Genomic DNA, 25,242 nt, shown 5'->3' with positions numbered 1-25,242 from the left:
TTGCACTACATCGGCGTACGCTTCGAGGACTAATCAAACTTTGGACGGTGCGATCGATTAATGTCAGAAGTGTTGATGTGGCCCGCGCTCTGCATTTAATGTGTGTTCGATGAGGAAACATGTTTGATTTCTGTAATGTACGGCATTAGATGCAAACACTGGACACAAATTGCGTTAGGCAGTTTTGTCATTCCTTACTTTTGCACATCTAATTAGTAATGTCGTATCGGCTTTCAAATTAGACGGGAATTAAACTTCGTGCTGAACATTAATACATTTCGCTGCCGATATTATTTTGATGCCTTTTTTGTAAATCGCAATGAAAAAAGAAAATTTTCATAGTAAATAAAACGCGAAAACATTAAATACAAAAACCGACCACCTGAATCTAGACTCCCGCTAAATTCAGACACCGTCAGCTCCACCATAACTATGGTCTGCGTTTCTTGCTACAATTTCGCCACCGTCAGAACCTAATTTCAATTATATTTCACGACGTACTCGCCCATTCAAGTGTGACGGACACTAACTATTGGCTATTACATTAGGAAAAGACTTTTCGAATCGCAGTCAATGCTAATATGTAGAAAGAAAAAAATAATACGAAAGACGTATCGTCAAACTATTATTATCGTATGATTATAACACATTTTTATATATAAAAATTAAATACTTCATGATGCAGGGCGGAAATTGAAAACGCGATTTGGCCAGAAGTCTCAAGAATCCCGTGGTTATGGGAAAACCTAAAATTCATTACCGTCTTTACAAACTCCAGCCACTGTATTCTATCTTTGGGTCAGACGAATCCAGCGCACACCGCTGACCTGTTGAATGACTCTGCTCCTATTGAAGTACACCAGAGCACGAAGAAGCCAGTCGATTACCATGGAAAAGGATAGCAGCGTAATAGACCTGAGCAGACTTACCAATTACGGTGAGGTTGACCTTCGAATTCCTTGTCTGCGCAATTTTGAAGTCTACCCGACAGCGATAGATGCCAGCGTCTTCCTTCCGAATGTTGTCAACGCCAAGTTCTGCGGGTTGCCTGTCTGGCATGAAGTCGGCGCGATTTGAGAACACATTATCATCGGACCAACGCTCGGCTGCCCGGAATTGGTGTTCGCGTGCGTCCACACTGCAACACAGGGTTTTACATCAAAACGAGTCTCATCTGGGGTGCCTAAACATTAAAGTAACAAACTTACTCTGTGGTTTATCATCATGTTTACAAGAGACCTCTAGTAGATGATGCACTCAGCCAATTAAATCTACCCCACTCTTCACACATGGTCCCCTAGCATCCATATTAATATTATCAATGCCTTCTAAAATAACCTGATTATAACTTAATCAAAAAAATATGTAGGCATTCTCTTTTCAGATAAATTTTCACTGAACAGAGAGAACATAGATACTTACTATACGATGCAGTATATCTCAAGTGCGCATTATTTAAATCAAATATCAGAGATTCAAACTTCACGTACCCAAAATGATCGAGACGGCGAACCCTATGTATTGATGAGAGGAAAATATTACAATGGATATTAGAGACTTGGGTTACAAACAGACTTTTCAGGGTGAAAGATTTTACAAGTGCATCTTTCTCATTTCCTATTTCCCACATATGATTCATTTAATACTCAGACAGTTACACTTTAAGAATCTGTTCTACGCATCATCCAGACACTGAGAATGTAGGAAATCTAAATAATCATGATCTTAGCTGCGTGGCTATAAATGAAAAGCACCTTTTTTTCTAAATGGAACACATTCAACGACATCTGATCATTCTCGTGGACAGGAGAAGAAAAATTTATAAAACCTGTCATAACAGCCAGCTGAGACTCGGTATGCCTCCTAATTATAAGTCCAGTGTTCATAAATCAATGCACTCGGTTTGAAATAGTACCAGCACAAAACGAAACCCATTATATGTCATTTTCCCAGAATTTAATAAAATATTTCTATTTCCCACAAAAGGATAGCAAAGCATGGTTTGTGGATCACTGGTCTAGACTACGAGAAGCAGACGTAACCAATGGTTCGTTTGTGACGAGGAGAAGTAGACTATAAAAAACAGGTAATTACATAGTCCCTTCTCCGATCTGATAACGTGGTTTCGAAAATAGACTAGATCAAAACTACTGGGTGAAAACCAATCAATCAATCAATAAGCCATGATCAACAAACAATATCCTCCAAATTAACGTCATTAATTTAGGATTCCATTAATAGTTATATTGGTTCCCATTAAAACCCAACTGCAGACTCACAAAATTACCCACGATTTCGAGCACTGGACCAATATACAGATATATTTATGGTACAACAATTAATGGAATATCAAATCTAAAACTTCTTGACGATGGTGAAGAGTCAATTGAATAAAATTTTTCTTGGATATTATCCATCGTCTAGTAAATATAAAACGTAAAACGACGTTTCGGAGATGGGACTCTATCTCCGTCTTCAGGTTCCTACTCAGTTGGGCCCACTAGATAGAGCTAATCCCTAGGGATTAGCTCTATCTAGTGAAATATATTTCCTGGGCTAAACAACTCAGGATGATCTGGAGAAAAGGGGATGATGGATTAGGAGACGTGAAATCGCATACGACAGGGTTCAATCCTCGGTAGGAGAAGAGTTTTGTCTTTGATAGAACCAGTCCCTAAACCACAGTGACCGGGAAACTCTTCCCCGTAGGTAAAGTCAAACCACTCGTATACTCCTGTCAAGTCTAAAATTTGAGATACTTTATTTGTATGTCAGTTACATGCCCCACAGCGGTACTAAACGTTTTCAGATTACGTGAAGTTAAAAAAGATAGATATGGTACTTTCACTGATAAAAGTTTAATACAACTGTCACTTCCCAGATACCAGCTAGAACTGCATGAATCACCGACAAGTGTTACAAAGTCTTCCCGATACGAGGCAAGTATCGCCCCATAGAAACAATAAAGTGAAATTATGTCAAATATTGGGTTCAGGCCTAATCATAATCATTGTACTGCAACAGAATCTTCGAAAGTTTATGCCAGCCTGGCAGGTTGTTAAGGAATTCCTTTTTTTCCTATCACTCTCGACAAGCTAATGTCCTGTGATGCCAATACCTGCCTCACCTGATATATTCTGACAAATACCGACAAAACGTGACCAAACCGAACGAAACCTGTCCTCGTGCGACGAAGCGTGACCAACCTTGAATCATGTTTCAGCGTGCTCAGTCGTGACATATAATGACCTTTAGTGACCTGGCGTGAACAATTGTAATCATCCGTGGCCGATCGTGACTACCACATTTCTTGTTCGTCAGTGTCTACTGTTTTTTCCATCTGTTTAAAAAAAAACATAATTGAAAAGTCCGTACTTTTTATATGTATATACATATATGTAAGCCTATATAAATTTTTAGTCAAGTGAGTTACATAACTGGCTAAGAATATAAATAAGAAAGGGAAGGTATTGGATTAAAACCTACTTTTTGCCTCTTATAACTGCAGTAAATATAGTGGATGGAATACAAGTACTTATCAAATAGGTTTATTATATATATATATATATATATATATATATATATATAAAAACCTAAGCTTCACGCAATCCCACATCAGCATCATATGGAGAAAAGTGCGCAGATAAGTCTAAGTTGAAAGCATTAACTTGCCGATACCTTGGCTTTATTCTGCCTGCTACAGTTCAAGCCCAAAATCAACACGATACGGTAACAAATCTCCCGGCCCAAATCTTTCAGATACTCACAGATTTCACCAGAGCTCCGGTCTGTGTTGTTGGGCTCGTGGTACACGAGATAAACTTTGAAACAACTTGGTTGTTTTTTTTTTAGAATGTTTACGTTCATCATAAAATAAACACGAGCTCATAAAACCTTTCCTCACTAGCATCGCCTTCGAGAAATACTACACCTTGAACTATAAGATAGCATTAAATTGATTCAAAGAGCAGAAAGAATGTTTTAACCCTTCACTTACAACGCCGAAAAACTGAAAACAAAAGAAAATTCAAAATGATAAAAAAAAACTGGCAAATTATGCATTTCGAATCGGCCAATTCTCGAACAGCTGTCTCCACGACTGAATTCCTTTATTAGACCGTGTTACAACAACAAACAGCCTATTATAACAGGAAGACACTAATTACAGATGAAACATTAATGTCCAATAGATCGGACGTATTATTACAATACCGAGAGAGTTTTAACCTTAATATCTGGCGCAGCACGACCAAACAATATTCAATCTGGCACACACAAGACACGTAAAAGAATGTGTAGATTTCGATACCGCGCAGTGTAGTCTGATGATGGAGGCAGCAAGGACCTTTGAAACGTCGGCCAGACTACACGGCGCAACAACCCAGAAGACAAGCCATCTTCAGACTCAAAGCCATAAGAACCTGAAATTCTACACGTGTAGATTTCGCTGCTGAAATGAAAGCAGATACGGACACTAAAAGTCCAGACCATTCGCGTGAGAGTAACAAACTATTTCAGCGCTTAGCATTTTACCGAGTAAATTACGAGCCGCCCCTCCTCTCAGCTCAGGTGCTTAATATTTGCTGCACGATAAACCAATTCCTTGCCAGTCTAATTTACCAACTTCAGCCGTCCTTACACTGGCCGGCATGTACCAGTTTTACAATTTAGAACGCGTATGTGAAACATGCAGAATGTTGGTCACAAAACCACTTTTTAAGCTACAATTTGACATAAGACTGTAAATATATCAAATGTCGGAAAATGGATGGAACTTGATCGTGTCATAAGACGGAACCCTGTGGTTTTACAAAAGATATGAACCGCAGTCAATAATAATTACATTAAATAAAGTCCTTATTTCAAATGTATTTTCTACGAGTTTCTATATAACGAACATTAGAGACAAGGTCTGACCATGGGAAATTGACAAATTCCTTGCATTATTTTGTGGTAATTTCAGTTTTTTATTATGACATGCCAACTCAACAACTACAGAAGCCAGTTAAAAAGTCAGCAAAATAAGATAAAATAAATGCAAAAAGGTGAAATAATAATAATTATAATAATAACAGGAACTGTCTCCAGGTCACTCAGAAAATATTTGGCCAACATCCCGGGCGAACACGACATCAGGGAACTGCAGAAAACCGCCATTTTGGGAACTTCATACATCATCCGACAAGACGCTGTCATAAAATAAAATTATATAACACATGTGACACTTGCTAAAAACAATATGGATACCGGAAATAGCTGCTGCCCTATGTACCTTAGGGACAAGGTCTGTCTCGGGTACATGGAAGTGGTGAAGAGATGGGATAATAATAATAATAATAAGATATTGTATGTGCGTCATATTGTGATTTATTTAAATAGTATTAAAAATATATTAAAATTGGCCGTCAATCACAATATAAGATAATTAAAAGATTAAAATATCATTTTACGTTCCGTATCGAGTACTCGATTTACATGTGGGGATACAATGTGAAGAACGTAAACATGATTAGAGAGATGAAAACTAAAAATCTTAAAAATCAGTAAAAGTCAGTAATTCAGTTGGAGAGTTTATAACAGAACACCTGATGATGGCTATATATAGTCGAAACATGTCGTAAATGTTCCACATGTAAATCGAGTACTCGATACGGAACGTAAAATGATATTTTAATCTTTTAATTATCTTATATTGTGATTGACGGCCAATTTTAATATATTTTTAATACTATTTAAATAATAATAATAATAATAATAATAAAATCGGATCAGCAGCCTCCTCGTGGCGTGCCCTGGACAGTCTTTGTACTGACAGATGCTGCCGTCTGTGTGTCGGGCCAACCACCCGGCACGCAGTCTAAACTGGTTCCCAAAAAGAATCATAGTAAAGCCACTTCCAGCCGGCCTGTTTCGGATGTGGGCCCTAGAGGCGCTGGGAGTAGCACAAACCGTGGGGCCGTTCGCATGGTGTGGACGGACGATCTACGGCGTGGCCTTCTTGCGTGTCACGCCACCAGTGATCCTTCGCGGAGAGGATACATGGCACGGATGCATTCCCTTTGGTGCGAGATGCATCCTGAGCACTCCAGTCTCTCGCAACAAAACCTGCGAGACTATGTGTACCATCTGCGAAGGAAAGGCTTTGACTTCAAGCCGCAAGATCCAGTTGCAGCTACGCCGCATAAAGCGGAAGAAATTAAAAATATCGCACCGTGTCCCCCAGCTGCGACTGTTGATATCGACATTAAAACGCGGTTCTACCAATTGTTGAACTCCTGTGAATATCTGAAGGACAGGCAGCGAACAGTTCACCACAAGATATCGCTGCGGGCCAAACATCTGGCCGAAATGAACGAAATCTTAGATGAATTCCTAAAAGATGATTCTGATCTTCTTACTATCAATCGCGCCGTTTACGCTGCAGCCAGGTTATTAGTAACCCCAGCCCCGTTTAGGGTGGCAGAAAAAGCTGAGCAGCAAACAAAACGTCTGGACGCGAAGTTAAAGTTGGAAAGGCAACTGGTATCCAGAATTCACTGCGTGATTGAGTATGTAAACTCTGGTCGGAGATTTACCACCAAGCTGAGGCTTATCGCCCGCTCTCTCAAGGCCAAGTATCACACACTGAACAAGAATACGCTGCTGACCATCAAGCAGCACTCTCTGGACAAAATACGGGCACTAACCGCGGACAGGAAGAAGTTAGTGAAACGTTATAGGGCCGTAAAGGAGAACACCATCTTTCGTGTATGCCCTTCCCGTCTCTTCAGCAAGAACACTCCAGTCGTTCATACCCCACCAACAGCAACGCAGGTCGAGTCATTCTGGAAGAAACTCTACGAAACTAGATTTCCGTTGAACATAGATTCTCCGGCCATTGGCCTCTTTAGGCAGTTCTGCGATCGCCATTTAGAGGATGATGATGTGCCCCTAGTGATCACCGAACAAGATGTGAAACGTGCCTTTACTGGCAAAAAGAATTTTTCTGCTCCTGGAATAGATGCCATCAATAATTTTTGGTGGAAAACTTTCACGAGCACACACAAACATTTATCTCGTATCTTTACATCTTTTTTGTGTGGTACAGAGCCCATTCCACCTTGGTTAACAGAAGGGCGCACCGTTCTTATTCCGAAGAAAGGAGATTTGTCTAATCCGGAAAACTACCGACCTATTACCTGTCTTAATACTGTATACAAGGCGTTCACCTCCATCTTGAACGAACGCATACTGCACCATATTGATCCTATCTGGAAAGAGGTATATGAGCAGCGGGGTTCGAAACGTGGCATTGCAGGTTGCAAGGACAATCTGTTGATTGACAGATGCATCTGTCAAGATGCGGTCCATTATAAGCGCAACCTGTCAATGGCCTGGGTGGACTACAAAAAAGCTTTTGACACAACTTCTCATGAGCTAATTGTCATCTTGCTCAAAGTGCTGAAAGTCCAACCTGACATAGTGAAATGCATTGAAAATCTACTACCGCTCTGGAAAACGCGCTTCATTCTAACATCTGGGAAACGTGTAGTGTCAACCGAGTTGGTATGCTACCACCGCGGAGTGTTTCAAGGTGACAGCTTGAGCCCTCTTCTTTTCTGCATCACGCTACTTCCTCTTTCCGTTGTGCTAAGACGTGAACGTGGCTACATGTGCGGTGCACCGTCCATTCGTAGCCACAAAGTCACACACCTTTTTTATATGGATGACTTAAAACTTTATGCTGCCAGTGATAGTGGCATTCAAAGTGCACTGAACACCGTGCAAGTATACACTCAGGATATCGGCATGGAATTTGGATTGGACAAGTGTGCAGTTCTGCATTTGAAAAGGGGAAGAAATAGGGATTTCGGCGAAGACGTGCAACTCGTGGACGGAAGCATCATACACCATCTTGATGCCGAACAGTCCTATACATATCTTGGTGTGAGTGAGAGTCACGTCCAGGATGTCTCCAAGGTCAAAGAGGCTCTGTGCAGCAAGTATAGACACACCCTACGACAGATTTGGAGTTCCGAACTCTCTGGTAGAAACAAAGTCACTGCCACCAACATGCTTGCTGTTCCGATCCTGCTCTATACTTTTGGAGCAATGAAGTGGACAGTTAACGAGTTGAAAAACCTGGACAGGGCCACCAGAAAAATGATGACCATGCACCGAAGTCTTCACCCTAAATCTTCTGTCCAACGCATATACCTCCCGCGTCATCTTGGAGGTAGAGGTCTCTTGGGTCTGGAGAATCTTCACAACAGGATAGTTCTGGGCACAGCTCATTCCATCATTAATAGCTCTGACCCCCTTTTGACATTCGTATGTTCGCATGAGTCTGCGGGTGTAGGGGCGTTTATATTTCAGGCGGCAAAGAGAGCAGCAAATGACCTCGGACTTGACTTCGACACCAGCTCAGTTGTACAGCGAAGACAGTTGCCCCTCTTGACACTGACGTCAGATCAATTCAAGGGCACTGTTAAGAAGGCTGAGCAAACTTTGTTGCTCAAACAACATGCAGATAAACCCATGCATGGGGCCTTCTTCAAAAATGTAGAAAAAATGGGCTTGTCAAAAGACCTGACGTTCGCCTTTCTACGGTCGGCTGGACTAAAGTCTGAAACCGAGGGTTTCATCTTAGCGTGCCAAGATGGTGTGGTAAACACACTTGTGTACCGCCGAATGGTGATGGGTGTGGGGGTAGTGGATACTGTCTGCAGGGCATGCCGAATGCAACCAGAGACGTTGATGCATCTTTTGTCGGCATGTAAACATTATGCCAGCTGCGCCTACATTCATCGACATAACGCTGCTTTACGTATACTCTACTACCACCTGAGACACTTTTACGGCATAGATAAGACACCCGTTTTGCCGTACGCTCCTGGGGACATTGAGTCCGTCGTTGAGAACGACAAATGTAAAATTTATTGGAACTATTCGTTCCCCACTACCAGGCAGTTAACAGCCACTAAACCTGACATCGTTCTCATCGATACCTCTGGATGCACCATGTATGTCATCGAGTTTTCGGCCCCGGCTGAAACCAACATAGTTGTGAAGGAGGCTGAAAAACGGACCAAGTATCAAGACCTTGTGTTTGAGCTAAGACAGCTGTACCCAGGATTCACTGTCAAATTAATCGTCCTCATAATCGGAGTTCTTGGAGGAGTCAAGTCGTCACTGCTGGCTAACATCAAGCTCATTCCGGCATGCCAGCGTAACGCTGAAGCACTACTCAGCCGGATGCAAAAGGCCGTGCTTCTTGGGTCGCTCCGACTACTACGGGCGCACGACCCCAACTCACTGTAGCCGCCCATCTCGTGGTTCGAGCCGTGACTACAGTTTCATCTGGGCTGCAAGCATCGGAGTTATGACGGCAACACGCCTGAAGTTTTTGGCTGCTTGTGGACCAATTAAACAATTCATAATAATAATAATAATAATAATAATAATAATAATAAATTAACCTGATAGCTCATCGTCGGGTAAGGCTGTAATGATTTAGATGTCTCCATCTATTACCGTAGTTTCACTTCTCTGTGGTAAAAAAGACGGAATGTGAAACAGACCACTACCTCCATCTATTCCAAAGCGACTGGACTAATTTAAATACGACAGGCTGAAAAAGCTGTCCGAAAACACGTAATTTTGTGCGGGTTCAGTAAAAGAACTGCGTAAACGCCTATACGTACGCTGTGTCTAACCCACTCGCAGCTTCCTATCGTATGCCTGACACCTTGCGGCCCTTCCAGGCATCAGTTCGGAACCCTCTGGTGTTTGGATAAACTAATCATCCTCAAAGGAGACGGAAATGTAATGAATATTCATACTTGTGAAGTTAAGGCGGTAGAAACGAACTGGCGATCATGGGACCTTGACTGCCTTCGCGTTGGGCTCTGCAGGGAAATTACGACAAGCGTGTGTATATATATAAAAATTGGAAAGCTTAGAGTCGTATAAGATCCTGTGACTTACGCGACTAGAAAGCCACTCTATGTCAGATAGTGTACATTTCGTATTCAATACACAATATCACTTTTAACCGTCTATATTGGAGGGATGTATGAGGATCTAACACGAATCCTTTACAATAATAAATGTTTATAGCGAGACTAAATTGGTTTGTATACAACGGGTTCTGGGTTCACTCCTGGTAATAAAAAAAATTTAAATACAAATATACAGGCATGGTATTTATAAATTAGAGGCGGTGAATCGTGTTAATATTTCATTTCTCTACTGCAACACTTCGTTATGTTTACTGTTCTGAATCTGTTTATGTACTTATATTCTTTCATCCCGTGTAGATCTTAATTCTTTCATCTTATGTAACTTCAATTTGAAATGTATTAAAAATCCCAAATGCTTCATGTGTTCATTTATTATTTATTTAACGACACTTTTTCAGTAGCTCAGACTATATGGAGTCGAATGACAGGATGACGGTGAATAATAATGAATTGGAAAGGATGTCGAAGGAGGAGGAGGTCGTGGTCTAATTTAAGGCATTTGCCTGCAGGGACTCCTAATCAGGACAGCCGTCCTCCGGGCCAAGAGTTTAACCCGGGATCTCCCGAATATGAAGCAGGAATGCCAAACACTAAACTACGACGTTCGGTCGTTTATAAATCAATGTACAAATTTAATATATAGAATATTGGTTGGTGGCAATGAATATACTATGGAGTTTCTTTGTTGTCTGTTTCAATTTATACAAGTTTTATGACTCTTGGTCACTGATCTAGAAGCATTTGTCCCTGTCTCCTGTTTGGCTCAGCCAGCAACGCTAACTTGCTAGTCACGCCCAATGCAACATGTGGTATCCCTTTGGGGGCATTTAAACTATGGACAACAAAACGGGTGATTATTTATTTTGTACTAAATTTATTAGTTATGAGCGTAATAATTCAAATTAATAATCCATGAAATGTAGCTAACTGTACGTGCATCACATCGAATTACCTCTGAATGACAAAATGAAGAACAGATTAGATTTTAAAAATTCTTACTGTAACTCGATGAAAAATCATAATCTTTGTATTTCCCCAAAACTTTCAGATTACCTAAAAAATTTATCTCTTCTTTTATATGGGTGTGGAACTTGGTCTCTCATACCTACAGAATAATACTGATGACAGTGTCTGAAAAAAGACACTATTCACTTGCAAATGTCCAAAAATACGCCAGTAACCAGGATCAAATTTAAGGGGAAAATAAAGATTTTGCGCGGAAGCCACGTTACCGTCTAACATAAATACAAATTAACAAATACAAATACAAGATTTGAGGTTTTCACAACGGTGAGTATGAAGATTTCTGTCTTCTGGGTTGTTGCGCCGTGTAGTGTGGTAGATGTTAACCAACGTTTAAGAGGTCATACTGCCTCCATCATCAGGGCGATGAGTATGAAGATTTCTGTCTTCTGGGTTGTTGCGCCGTGTAGTGTGGTAGATGTTAACCAACGTTTAAGAGGTCATACTGCCTCCATCATCAGGGCGATGAGTATGAAGATTTCTGTCTTCTGGGTTGTTGCGCCGTGTAGTGTGGTAGATGTTAACCAACGTTTAAGAGGTCATACTGCCTCCATCATCGGGGCGATGAGTATGAAGATTTCTGTCTTCTGGGTTGTTGCGCCGTGTAGTGTGGTAGATGTTAACCAACGTTTAAGAGGTCATACTGCCTCCATCATCCGGGCGATGAGTATAAAGATTTCTGTCTTCTGGGTTGTTGCGCCGTGTAGTGTGGTAGATGTTAACAAACGTTTCTGAGGTCATACTGCCTCCGTCATCAGAGTATGAAGATTTCCGTCTTCTGGGTTGTTGCGCTGTGTAGTCTGGTCGATGTTAACCAACGTTTCAGAGGTCATACTGCCTCCGTCATCAGGGCGATGAGTATGAAGATTTCTGTCTTCTGGGTTGTTGCGCTGTGTAGTCTGGTCGATGTTTACCAACGTTTCAGAGGTCATACTGCCTCCGTCATCAGGGCGATTAAAAATATGAAGATTTCTGTCTTCTGGGTTTTTGCGCTGTGTAGTCTGGTCGATGTTTACCAACGTTTCAGAGGTCATACTGCCTCCGTCATCAGGGCGATTAAAAGTATGAAGATTTCTGTCTTCTGGGCTGTTGCGCCGTGTAGTCTGGTCGATGTTTACCAACGTTTCAGAGGTCATACTGCCTCCGTCATCAGAGTATGAAGATTTCCGTCTTCTGGGTTGTTGCGCTGTGTAGTCTGGTCGATGTTTACCAACGTTTCAGAGGTCATACTGCCTCCGTCATCAGGGCGATTAAATGTATGAAGATTTCTGTCTTCTGGGTTGTTGCGCTGTGTAGTCTGGTAGATGTTTACCGACGTTTCAGAGGTCATACTGCCTCCGTCATCAGGGCGATTAAAAGTATGAAGATTTCCGTCTTCTGGGTTGTTGCGCTGTGTAGTCTGGTCGATGTTAACCAACGTTTCAGAGGTCATACTGCCTCCATCATAAGGGCGATTAAAATTATGAAGATTTCCGTCTTCTGGGTTGTTGCGCTGTGTAGTCTGGTCGATGTTTACCAACGTTTCAGAGGTCATACTGCCTCCGTCATCAGGGCGATTAAAAGTATGAAGATTTACGTCTTCTGGGTTGTTGCGCTGTGTAGTCTGGTCGATGTTAACCAACGTTTCAGAGGTCATACTGCCTCCGTCATCTAAATACAAATTGCCTAACACAATACCGTTTGTTTACTACGTATTTGTTAAGCTGGACTGAGTAAAATTCTAGGGAGTGAAGCTAGGTGACAGAATGTTCTATTTCAAAAGCTTCACTACCATTAGTCACCTTTTGGAAGCACTTCCAAAATATATAAAGGCAGAATGGGGATTAGGTAAATGAAGAATGGGGGCGAGAGGTAACGATGCGCGTGAAATAATCCCCGTTAATCGGGCCTCTTCCGCCGTTAGCTGTGGAATATCCAATATTATACTGAATTTCAGGACTGTGTACAGTGCTTCTACCATTTCAGAATTTCGCGCAGCGGCCACGTTGATAAACAAATAAAATGCAATGGTTGTAAGAACTGGTGACATGATAAACACAGCAGGTTTTATGAAAATCTATCAAAAGACCCAAAACTTATCATTAGAGACAGTTGCACGTTCATGGTGAGTAAGTTCAGGAATGCAAGCCTGGAGCTGCAGAACATCCGTGGTGTGGTGTGTTATAAGCTACCGACTCCTGCAATTGCAGTTTTGGTTGAAGGCATTATTCAGTTCAGCGTTACAAAGAGGTCAATCTCGTAATGGTTCCAGCAAGAGACATATTGCAAGGTGCAGATACAGCCCCAAGATTAAACAGTTCCAGGAGCTTCTACGCCGATGCTCTTCGGTTCGAAGACAGAAGGAAGGAAGAGTAAGGATTACGCTGTCAAGATGTTCCAATATACTCCATTTTTCTTTGTCAAGTTCCTCGTTTCTTCTTTCCGTCCACGTCCATAACTCACACATTCTTCATCATTTCTTACCATCCCTTCTCTTTTTCCTTCTTTTTCTCAATCAAATTTCCTTCGTCGCCCATGCTCTTATTCTCATTCTTACTGTCATCTATCCTTATATTGAATTTTTTCTCCTTCGAGGGTCTGATTTTAGCCTCGTTTCCTGACAGAAGAGTGGTTTCTAGAACCATAGGAGTAATGTCTGTGAGTGTCCCTCACTAAAATCTTCAGAAAACACAGGACAAAACGAACTCCATAGCACCAACCTTATTTTTGTAGAAATTTCTAGTCAGAAAATCACCAATTACCTGACCGACTCGGTTAACTACAAAACGAAACTCTTATAGAAGTGACCAGATGTAGGAATTTAGGTTCTTACAGCCGTAAATAGGAAGATGACTCTCTTCTGGGCGTTAGAGCAGTGTAGTCTGAAACGTCGATAAAATTTCACACGGCGTTACAACCCACAAGAGAGCCATCTTCGGATTATATACGTGACTCGTAAGTAATTTGTGACTGATTTCGTACCTACATAATTAATAGCAAAGTGGGCTTGAGAAACCTTCACAATGAAGAGATTCATCATTTGTTCTCTTCACGAAATATTATCAGGATGACCATAGGAATGAAGATGGGATGGGCAGAGAGCGTAGCACGCATGATGAAATGATAAATTCGTATGTATTCCTGAGGAAAAGAGACCACTCTGAAGACCCAGGCTTCGATTGGAGAATTTTATTACAAAAGTATAATATTAAAAAGACAGAAGGGCGAAAGGGTGATAGGATGTGTGTTTCATCAGGCTCAGGATAGGGATGCAAAAAAGGACCTTACGGTTCTATAAAAGTCTGGAAATATCTGGTCTATCTTAGCTCTGTTTGGAATGACAATCACACAAGACCCATAAACACAAAATTTAGAGTTACGGACTGCTGTAGCAGGTGGAACGTTTCGTTCCAACTAAGCTCCGTAGTTTTAATTACCGAGATTGGAAAGGTGTACTCTTTAAGAGTACACTGACAGTCCAAATACGCCCTTCACGGCACATCACGTAGGCCGTTGTTGCATTCTTATAACCATGAGATTTCCCATTTTACATCTCCCCCATTCGTGCTAAAAGCGGTAGTAGATATCAATAAGACAAACAGAAATTTACGATAGCAGTGGCTAAAATCCGTCATGTATAAATCTGTACGCAAAAAACCACGTGCGAGTGATCCAGTGTTATTTCTTCTGAAACAGGAGGTGCGATTAGGGATACTCCACTGCAATCTGAAACTAACATCCAGGAGTCAACCCGATCAAACACGAACACGACAAAGAACGTAACCCCTTCCCTCTCCACGAGGGCTATTTTATTTTCCCCCTCGCCCCTCATGTAATTTCCTGTGGCGGATCAATGCTTTTCTCATTGCTAGTACCGTGTCTTGTATTGCGGGCAGTATTTTCGAGTGCCAGGAGCCTTTTATTCGTGAGAGACACGAGAAAATAGTTAGCTATTGTTTGAGCGACGGGACAATACCGTCGGCCTGTTATACTCACTTTAATTATCTTTGTGTGACTGGACGAGACCCTCTTTTATCTTAGCACAGGATAAAACCTCCGCCCACCTCCAACCTCCTTTCCGGTTCCTACACAGGCAAACTTCACTCCCATTCATACTTCAGCACGAGACGAACTTGATATCGAACCCTTGATATAATATTGATTAGAGAATTTCAGACTTCCTTGTTCACAAGTGTAAGATTAAATAAGTAGCTGACTAATAGCTAACTATCATGATTACGGGTTTTTACTCGAAACATGTTTTGTCATTCTACCTGCAAAAACAACTCAAGATCTTATCGCGTTCACAAAAACCCGCCTCTTCAATCGAATTGCGTCCCTAAAACTATTTTCGTAACGTACGATCTTCACTCGGAAGAAACAGATACCCGACAAGCAAACAAACATCGACGCGAGGTTGGCTGAGACATAGAAGAACGAATGTAACATCTCAATCAAATTAAAACGTCAGCAAAATGCAGCAGCTATTAGTCTCTGCATTCGTTTATATTTCTGTTTAATTTTCAATGAACATCAATACACACGCTACAAATGACTTCCGAATTCAAATACTTTCAAACACAGAGCATGTCGGAATTTTGAACTGGTTCGAGTTGAAAGAAAAATTGCTCATGACGGAAATGTCAATAACTTTATTTCTGTGAAAGTTGATTTTTTATTTCTACTCTTGACTCTGTAAACAAAAGCTCGATGATAGGTAGTGACGTGTATTATCACGTGAATTTATTTCCCAGTTCGAGATTAAAGCATGTAAAACGCATTTGTAAACTAAGTAATAAAACCTGTTGCATATATTTGCACTGTCCGGCAATATGTAATAGTAAATTTTTAGTTTTAAATATCGATAAATTTAAGTTCAAGGTCTGACAGTATCAAGCTGAACGTTCGGTAATAATTTCACTTTACTATCAACGCTAAACTAACCTTGTTATCTGCTAGTCATTTTGTTATTCCCTTTTATATTTATCACAGTCCTTCAAGTCTGTTCTCAATAGTAGTCTTATTTATATGTACCTCTTTCTACAATAACGAAGTTTTGAAATTATGTAATTTTCCGTCGTCCGTAACGAATATGTTTTCCTCTATAATCAATTATTTTTTTAAATTTTTGTGGTTTGGGGGGGGGGGTGTCTATATTCATTTTTAATTTTGTCTGAATCCGTAATTCTCTTAATATATCCTAAAACTTTAATTCCCGCTGCTTCACTGTTATCAACATTTTTCTTCTTAATTCTAGCTTAAGCTCCATATAAAACACGGAAACTGCCATCACGATATAAAATTTCAACTTTATCTCTTTCCTTGCTTCTTGTTTTAATGTTCTCTTCATCGCTTCACGTACTGTTTTATACCTCTGTATTCTATAATGACATTACAGCTAACTTCATGAAGCCTGTCACGCCACGAGTAGTCAAAATATAAAACACATTATACAGAGTTATAATACAATACTTAATTATATTACTGGAAAGCTAATTTGAGACATAATCCAGGAATTTACCTGGAGGTACTGAGGAAAATCACGAATGATCTCAGTCAAAATCGTCGGCCTCCAAGCCGAGACTTGAACGTAGGACCTCCCCGAACACGAATCAGGAAGCCAACCACTCTACAACAAATTTCGGTCGTCTTCCTGTAGAATTAATTACATACTATGATCAGATTATATACTTATTATCTTGTATAAATTGGTGGTTAAAACTGTGCAATATAATTTAAAATTCAACAAATTAAAATTAAGAATTTTTCGTAAAATTCTCCAGTATCCGATTTCGTCAAAATCAATTATCCGTTACCAACACTTATGTGCAGGAAGACGATATTAAATGGACCTGACGTGGCTGATTGACATAAATATGTAAATGGTATATAATTAATCATTTTTACAGTACAAACGAAATATCTCAATTGGAAACTCTGTGTCTTTTACACCATTTTATCTGTTGGGTATAAAGAACTGTGAAAGAAACGTATCTCATCATCTTCAAGTACTTAACAGTTTCTATTCATCGCTTTAAAACAATATAAATTATAGTTATCAAAAAGACATACAAACAGAAAATTTATTTAAATACAATCTACTAACACACAGGATACCCCGTTGCAATGAAAATAATCACCTTTCAACAGAAAGTGAATACAATGGTGACCAAATACCTGGATGACAGACACGTGACAGTTCACTAGTACAATTTACAACTATTTCAAAAACAAATTGTCTAAGCGCCTGGCGTTGTTCACATGTTTCGTATCTTCCATTGTCACGGCATGTGGACAGGTGTATTCTGTGTCGCACACCAAACGTCGCAGACACACAAAGACTATACCGCCATTTCCACTTCTGGTATGCCTCAACATCTGGAACTCGGTTATTGGACATTTGAAAGCCGACTGCAAACTGCCAACAGCAAGCTAATCGCTCCGCTGGGTTTAGAATACGTAACGAAGACCAAGTAGCCCGCTTAGAACAATAGTTTCACTCCCTAAGGCCAAAAATTTAAAAACTTGCTAATTGTATTATTTAGTTTACATTAGCAGATCTGAAAGCGAGTTTTTAATTTTATTCCCTGCAATCTGAACTTCAAAAATTGTTATTGTTTCGGAATGTGACACCAAGAAAAGACAAGTTCTTCGAAGAATAATAATAATAATAATAATAATAATAATAAGGAATGAGACAATGCATATGTAAGATTTGAGGTTTTCACGGCTGTGAGTCCGAAGATGGCTGTCTTCTGGGTTGTCGTGCCGTGTAGTCTTGCAGACGGCTTCTGCCAGGAATCGAATCGCGACGTCTAGACACCGCGACTGAAGGTACTGAATGCCAGGTCAATTCTGATAACGGAGTGCAGTTGATAGATCATGTCTGTAGGGCCATAAACATTTTGTTACATCTCCGCACATTTGACGCTAATATTATCTGAAGTGCAGGCTACTATCAGATTAAATTGGGCGCATGAAAGGAATTACCTGGCCAACGATTCAAAGCGGGAAATTCACCCCATTCTTTAATCTTCCTGCCGACTTCATCTCTGGGCATAAATCAACCAGAGTGGTCTAATATTTTGTTACACCACGTACGACGGAAATGGAGAGGCAGATTATATTTTACATGAACACTCATGTGAACAAAACGCAACAAACTTTTGTATTTTATTTAATTCAATTTGCAAAATTTTACCAGTAATTTGGAAAGTGTTTATATTTCTTGTTGATATTTAATCGTGTGTATTTATTATCCCACTATTGCTGACTTCAAAAAGAAAAGGCAGACTTATCGTGCCAGAAGGACCTATCCACAAAATTACTGGTTTAGAGATAAATAAATTCGTAAGTTTATTTGGTTTCACAAATGAGAATTATTTATTTTCATACACCCGGTGATACAAATTGTTGAAGCAAAGAAATATTTTAAGAGAACAAGGTGGCTTATTAACAAATTCGTTACATCTCCCTGTCCTTACAAAAATAGGTTACATTCTTTCAAATGGGGGAACTAAATCTCGTATATAACATAAAAACTAAAAGTTATAAAGCATACTTATTTTTTTGTGGTACTGGTTTTCCATTGTTTTCATCACAACGAAACATTATTTTTCCCTGGAAGGTCACTTCTGTCTGCGCCTTAATTTATATTTCAGTCAGAAAGTAGTCGTCATTCAAAGCCCATTGCAGTTATTTTGAAAGATTGACGCAGAAACTTGTTAATAATTAAACTGTAAAACCGTAGAATAGCATACATTACCAATACTGGCAGGAAACCCACATATAAAAACTACTAACTTTACTCCAATGGAGCTCAGAGTTTCAAATTAGATTTTCTAAGTTCTACATACAAGATCCACTGTAACACCTAACGTTGTTAGTTCTAATGACCAAAGGGGAAAAATGAGAAGCCTAACAGCGTATGTGTAAGTAATGTGTTTTAAATGTAATCCTCTTAGTCGCTAAGGTAACATCGTTAGACTAGCGCCATATTACTTGAGATGTCACTCAGTCGCTTGCTTGCAGTAGAAATATAGACTCTAACCTGTTTAAGTGAAGATCCAGGTTCCAAATTTGGGTACGAACACTACAAAACAGCAACAGAACATGTGCACACAAATTATCAGTCATAACTAGTAGTTTCGAACACTCAAAGAAAACCACCTGAAGATGACCAATTAAGATCGAAACGTACAGTGGACTCTTTATAAACATTAAAACTTAGAAACAAAATGTCAGCCTTACAATCGAAAAAAAACTAAAATGACTGGTTGAGATATCTGTACGAAGAGAGGAGGATAATATTAAAATGTAACTTTAAATGTGTTGTGAAGATGTGTAGTAGATAACAAGATCTTCATCTCAGAGTCTTTTAAGAATATGGGGGATCTTCTCATCAGTCAAGCAACTAAGAACTAAAAAAATCTTGCAGTATATGTCAGTTAAAATCCTGCAGACATCGGATTTTAATGATATTTGGTTTTAACTTCAGCAATGCAGGAAAGACAGACCACGAAAGGAGAGAGAGAAAGTTTCTTCGAAAGAGTTTCATTTTTGTAAATTCCGTGCCATCACTACTTACAGATTCCAGGCGTCTTGTTGCTCTATTGTGCTCAATAAATTAGAAGATGCGGTGATATATTGGTCCGTAGCTTTCAAGGCGAGAAAAAAATTCTCAGTAGCAAAAGTTTTGTTTTATTTACTACTCCACATACGAAACATTCTGGTGCGCGCCGGAAAATAGATGGCGATGCTGCCCGCACTACGTATTTTCGAGCCTGCTTCTCCACTTTTCTCTTTACCCCCTTTTACGTGTCATTTCATTGGTTTTGTTTTTAAAACATTTCTCACAAAACTGTTTTATGAAATAAAACGACTTTCATGAAGATGACTGACTTGTGGGACGCTGAGTCTTCAAGTCTTTCAGATATTGACCGACGTTTCAGAAGTGCTTGCTGCCTCCATCATCAGGACGATAAGTAAAAGTAGATCAAGATACAGACGCAGGCCGGATAAAGTCCTTCAGTCCTGAAAGCAAAGGTTTATATTCCTCGGATTAGGTCCGCAAGTCCACATTTCGTTAAAATCAAGAAGACGAACACGTACAACTAGCATTTTTCGAAATATGTGACGTCGCGTCTGACTAAACAAAACCTATTAAAGGCTTATATGATATGATCCAGTAACGGTGTTTTTTGGACTCGACAACGTAACTTATCAATCAGCTGGTTCGGTAATTAAATACTTTTAAAAGCTGGACATGAAGTAGAGGACACAGATAGAGAATATTAAACGACTTGCATATTTATATTGAAAATTCAAAAGTGTTAAACGCGAGAACAAAGTAATTAACGTATCAACCGAAAACAATCCTTCTTGAGAATCTTACAGTGGCTTAGTTATTCAAGATGCATTTCGTACTTCGTAAAATCTGAAAGTTCATTGCAGTGCTTATGAGAGACCGCTACAATTTTTTGTCCTGAGCCAATTGAATTCAGCCTAAACTCTCAAAAACTACTTTTTTAAGATTAATTTTACAATTTTCCTCCGTCTACGCCTAGGTTTTCCAAGTGTCGCTGGCCTTCAAATTTTGCATTTCTCACCAACGCGGACCAAAACATTTGTAATTTTCTGCAAAAATCTCAAATTTGATTTATAAAATTACTTTCGTGTTTATGAATTTGTTTGTTACGATTAAAATACTCCGACCGCATTATACATATTAACACTGGATGCGAGGTCGTGTTAAATTATACCAAAGCGTCACCGTGGGGTGGATCAATTTCGTCGTCAGTATTTCGCTCACCGTTGTTCCAGAGAAAGACCATGCACCAACCTTAAGAGAAAAGACGAAACCAGCAAAGTCAATGAAAGATCTTTCACTGAAGCTAAGTGCCCGGAAAACTGGCAAAAATATTACAATTCTATCGTTTCTTGCATTATTTAAAGTCTCTACTGTACAGTTTTTATATTATGAACTAACTGTGAAGATAATGAGAAATACATTTATAAATTTGGTTGGAAGAGATTGGTTAGGATACCCAGAAGAAAATAACAGAAGGATCAAATATAGCTCAGAAATGTAAATTATGAGAGTTGGTTCGGTTTTAAATGGATCGAGGTACAATGCAGTGTTGTGTATCTGTGAATTGTGAAGAGTATTTATTAATGACCTGTAGACCAACTTTTAAATAAACAACCTGTACCAGAGCTGCACAGAATTTAAAAATTAATTCTGATGGTATTGTTGTGATTAATATTCAAACAAAATGCATCCATTTATAGCACGGCCAATAACGCAGCAAAATCATGATACATGATATACAAAACCTTTTAAATATTCATTAGCTGTATTCAGTTAACAACTGATCAAATTATTTGTTTCATCAGACTAGTTAATGGAGTAATCATTCATCTCATTAACAAATGCGTTCATATTGCAAACATTCACTGAGATGTGCAGGAGTTAACAACGTGAAACAGAATGGAACTCACCTGTTCAGCCTTTGTTACAGCCATCACAATAACCTGATTCAAGGCTGAGTCCACTGGATTAAACTCTACAATAGGATATCAAGGTTAATTTAATTGATTAGGTATCATATGAAAAACTCACTGCTAAATTACTCAATTTCTGGCGAACGCTTCAATGACTCAAATTCAGTAAGGAAAATTACGCATTATGCCCGACAGAGTAAAAATATATTTCCCTACGCCTAAGATCCAGGGTATGTTACCCGTTTTACCTACTAATATTTTATTTTTTTACATTTTGTAGACTAACTCCGTGAAAATTTATTAAGAAGCTGGCATACCGTCAACAGGTGAAGAACATGCCCTGATGATGGAGACAGCACACTTTCTAAATTTCACCGTACGCCAGGCTTGATATTCTTTAGGCTTTATTGATTAGGCCGTGTACACGTTTGGTTTGAATAACTTGGCGAGATATTTACCAGTTTCAAGGTCGCCGCCTAAACAGGATAGCATAATACAAAATCAACACAAACATCAATGCCTCAAGTGGGATTCGAACCTACGATCCTCCTCTTCGATCAGCCAAAACCACGCAACCACTCCGTTGGCACAAGCTATTTCTTTACTTTCCCCTGCCACTTCCTACGTTATTCTTTCCGCTGTTCGTATTCCTTTCTTCCTTTCTAAAGTCTCTGGATTGAAGCTCTATCTATATTTTAAGTACTGCTGAATTTGCTGAACTCGGTACACTAATTTAATTACAATTTTGAAACAAATATTAGCTTAAGTATAAGTAATTTTTTAACAGAAAAACCATAAAACTCTGAGCTCAATACGTGTGTGTAAACAATCTCCAAATGCCTCGTGAGCAGCAGAAAACGTCCTTAGCAAACAAGTGCCTCCCTGTCAGAACGAAACGAAAAGCCTCAATCAAGTGAGCTTGTTGCGACAGAATTATGATTAGATTTGTTAACATGTCCCTCAGGGCTACACAGTGAGAGTTATTGATCACCAGTAGCGCCTGGGATGTAGTCCGCACGACACACAATGACCGGTCCCACGATACAAAGCGTTGGAATCAGTCAGCTGATAAAAATTCCCACCACAATGCAGCACTACACAATTAGATCCGGGTTATATTCTCAGTCCGTACCGAAAAGAAAACACCGCACTTCACTATTAAAGAGATCAGCTGGTTAATGATTTTTGCAGGGACAATTGTACGAAATTAATATGAACAAACTTAAGAGTTATTGTTTATTGTAGCAGGTGGGGCATATAGACACCACTGGGCTTTAAAGGTTTAAAGGTAGGTTCGAAAGATAATTAAGTTTTGTAGTTATGCAAGACAGAAGTTGAAGTCAATTTGGAACAAATATATTTTTCGACAGGGCACTTTACAATGTCGCGTACCTTTTTCATTTACTGAAGATACACATCCTTAGATATTCAGCGAATCACAGAATAAATCAAATAAAAGTTTATGTCTTAATTAAATGCTTTTTTCGAATTCTGTTTAACCTAAAATGCCCTGACTTATTATTTACTTCAGTACCGTTCTTTTTACAGAGTCCATTTTTGATATCACGCGTTTTACATTTGAATGTTTAAGTCTTCAGGGCGTTGCAATATTTCTGAACTTGTCTACATCTCCGTCATTCGTGTTCATGAATTTATACGTCAATTTACGTCCGTCATTCTGAAACGTGTAAAAGTAACCCACTTATCTCACTGTAGATAACTATATTAATGTTACAGGAATCTTTCTTTGAGTTTTAATTTAATGACGTAGCATATGTATTACTTAATTTTTGTGAAGGCTGTTTTTTTTAAACACAAATGGACCTGTTTTAGGTTAGGTTAATTATAACATCGGTTTTGTGAAAATTACTATTACATCATTATCTGCTAACATGTGTATGTGGCATTTAAATAGTTAATTATGTTATTTCCTTTTTTCCAAACTCAATTGAAAGTAATTATAAATTATATTAAATTAATTAAGAATATAGCATGCTAATGTATTTTCGCTATTAAAATTTCATGCAAAATCATGAGCACGATGTTCAGTGATTAATTAATTGATATTCCTACCATTCAGTGACATGATACATAGTTGTAGCGTGTAATGGCAGCTGATGACGGTTTCAGAATAAAACCAAAACTCGTTACGCTAATTAACAGTATTCAGTCTGGTAGCAGATGAGGCTAACTGCATAAGGAATGAAACTCTATGGAATTACATAGGTAGAGATCGGCTGAATGACAGACCAACTAAACTTAGTTTATTGTTAAGAGGGTTGTGAAAATTTAAAATCGCTTTTATCAAAGAAAGAAATATGGGGGAAAATACGTAAAACAGAAGGGAAATATATGAGACAAAGAATAAAGGAAGAATTTGACCTAAATACGTCTCTGTATTTAAATTATATTTACGTCTCTGTAATGTAATGTAATATAATGTAAAGTAATGTTATCTTCAATGTCATCTATCTTGTTACGAAAGCGGATTGTTGACGGCAGTAATGTAACATGACGTTTCCTAGGTAACTTAACAATGCAGGCAAGCTGAACATTGTCGTCGGTCCATATTTACACATTGTTGTCGATTTGTTGATACGGATCTTACACACTTTGACGTAAATACGTCTACAAGGAAGGGTCATTAGGCAAAAAAGTGTTACGAAAAAGGGAAACGAAAAAGTGTGACTGCATTGTTATGTTACCTAGGAAACGTCATCTGTTTACTCGGCATTGTTGTGTTACATTACTGCCGTCAACAATCCGCTTTTGTTATTGCGGAAAGAGCTGAGATTTTAACATTGATTTAAAGAAGGAGGAAAATCAAAGCTTTGTCACATTTATGGAGGAAACGTTTGGCTTAATGTTGATGTCAAATCCTGAATCAGAATCTTGTATAGATATGTTGATACTCTAAAATGTACAAATTTTATAACATATTTTAGCTATCACAGACCCATCTTAAGCGTAACTAATCCAGGTTAAATAAGCAAAGTCTTAATCAAACTTTACTCAATTGTAAAGCATGTATAAAGGAAATATTTAGAATAAAGCCAAAATATAAACTTCCTTTCCGTATAGACGTATTTACGTCAAAAAAAAAATTGTTGAACTATAATCATTCATCAAACTTTCCATTCTTTCTCGTTCATAGAACAATTCAATTCAAATTTACTTAACGTTATAAACAGTGACACATACGTAGCAATCAGTCTTAAATTTTCCCATGAGCCCTGGAATGCTAAATGAAAATCAAACACAATTTGCATGCCACATATTCACATATTGATTCTGTTACTGACCTGTAGATGGGAGTGCCCAGGTCTTCGCGATACCAAAGCACCAGAAGAACGGCGTCCCCTTCGCCCGTCGTAATATCACACGGCGTCACCAACTACGGCAGTCACGTGGAACAGTGGGACTGGAACAGAAATCACGTCACGTGACGTCAGAACGAAAACACAATCCAGCTTTTCAGCAAACATTTTAAGTGTGCGTACACAAGAACTTCACTTCAATACGTCACTGCCTTAAAAATAAATGATAACTCACTTTCAAATTACATTCACCATACGAACATTCAGGAACCATAAACAGAACTCATACCACAACTCTCCTTTTTCTTTAATTACCGACATTATTTTTCAACTTAGATTTAGATTGTGCTATTAGGAAAAAAGTGGGATTGGAAACAAAAGACGATAAATTAATCACAGGCAAGCAACAAGCTTCACTA

At 39.0% G+C, this 25,242-nt stretch overlaps 1 long non-coding RNA gene across 3 annotated transcripts; it reads right to left on the bottom strand.

Annotated features, from left to right (window-relative positions):
• Nucleotides 1–934: 934 nt before the first annotated feature.
• On the bottom strand, nucleotides 935–25,242 carry LOC110835928 (uncharacterized). 3 transcript variants are annotated; one of them, XR_015538694.1, is made up of 5 exons: nucleotides 25,059–25,242; nucleotides 24,809–24,927; nucleotides 18,565–20,036; nucleotides 16,525–17,889; nucleotides 935–1,138 (listed from the first exon to the last, which is right to left on the bottom strand). It is a non-coding gene; the product is annotated as an uncharacterized LOC110835928 (long non-coding RNA). The 3 variants fall into 3 exon arrangements; XR_015538693.1 differs by lacking the exons at nucleotides 935–1,138; nucleotides 16,525–17,889 and adding an exon at nucleotides 21,504–21,568 and having other exon boundaries at nucleotides 18,223–20,036; XR_015538692.1 differs by lacking the exons at nucleotides 935–1,138; nucleotides 16,525–17,889 and having other exon boundaries at nucleotides 18,226–20,036; nucleotides 25,059–25,241.

The sequence above is a fragment of the Zootermopsis nevadensis genome, unplaced genomic scaffold, assembly GCF_977971745.1.
Source record: "Zootermopsis nevadensis isolate Lab colony 2312 unplaced genomic scaffold, Znev_1.0 Znev_ptg000049l, whole genome shotgun sequence".
Taxonomy (NCBI): Eukaryota; Metazoa; Arthropoda; class Insecta; order Blattodea; family Termopsidae; genus Zootermopsis; species Zootermopsis nevadensis.
Note: the sequence above shows the minus strand (reverse complement) of the source record. Positions and strands in the feature narration are given on the sequence as shown.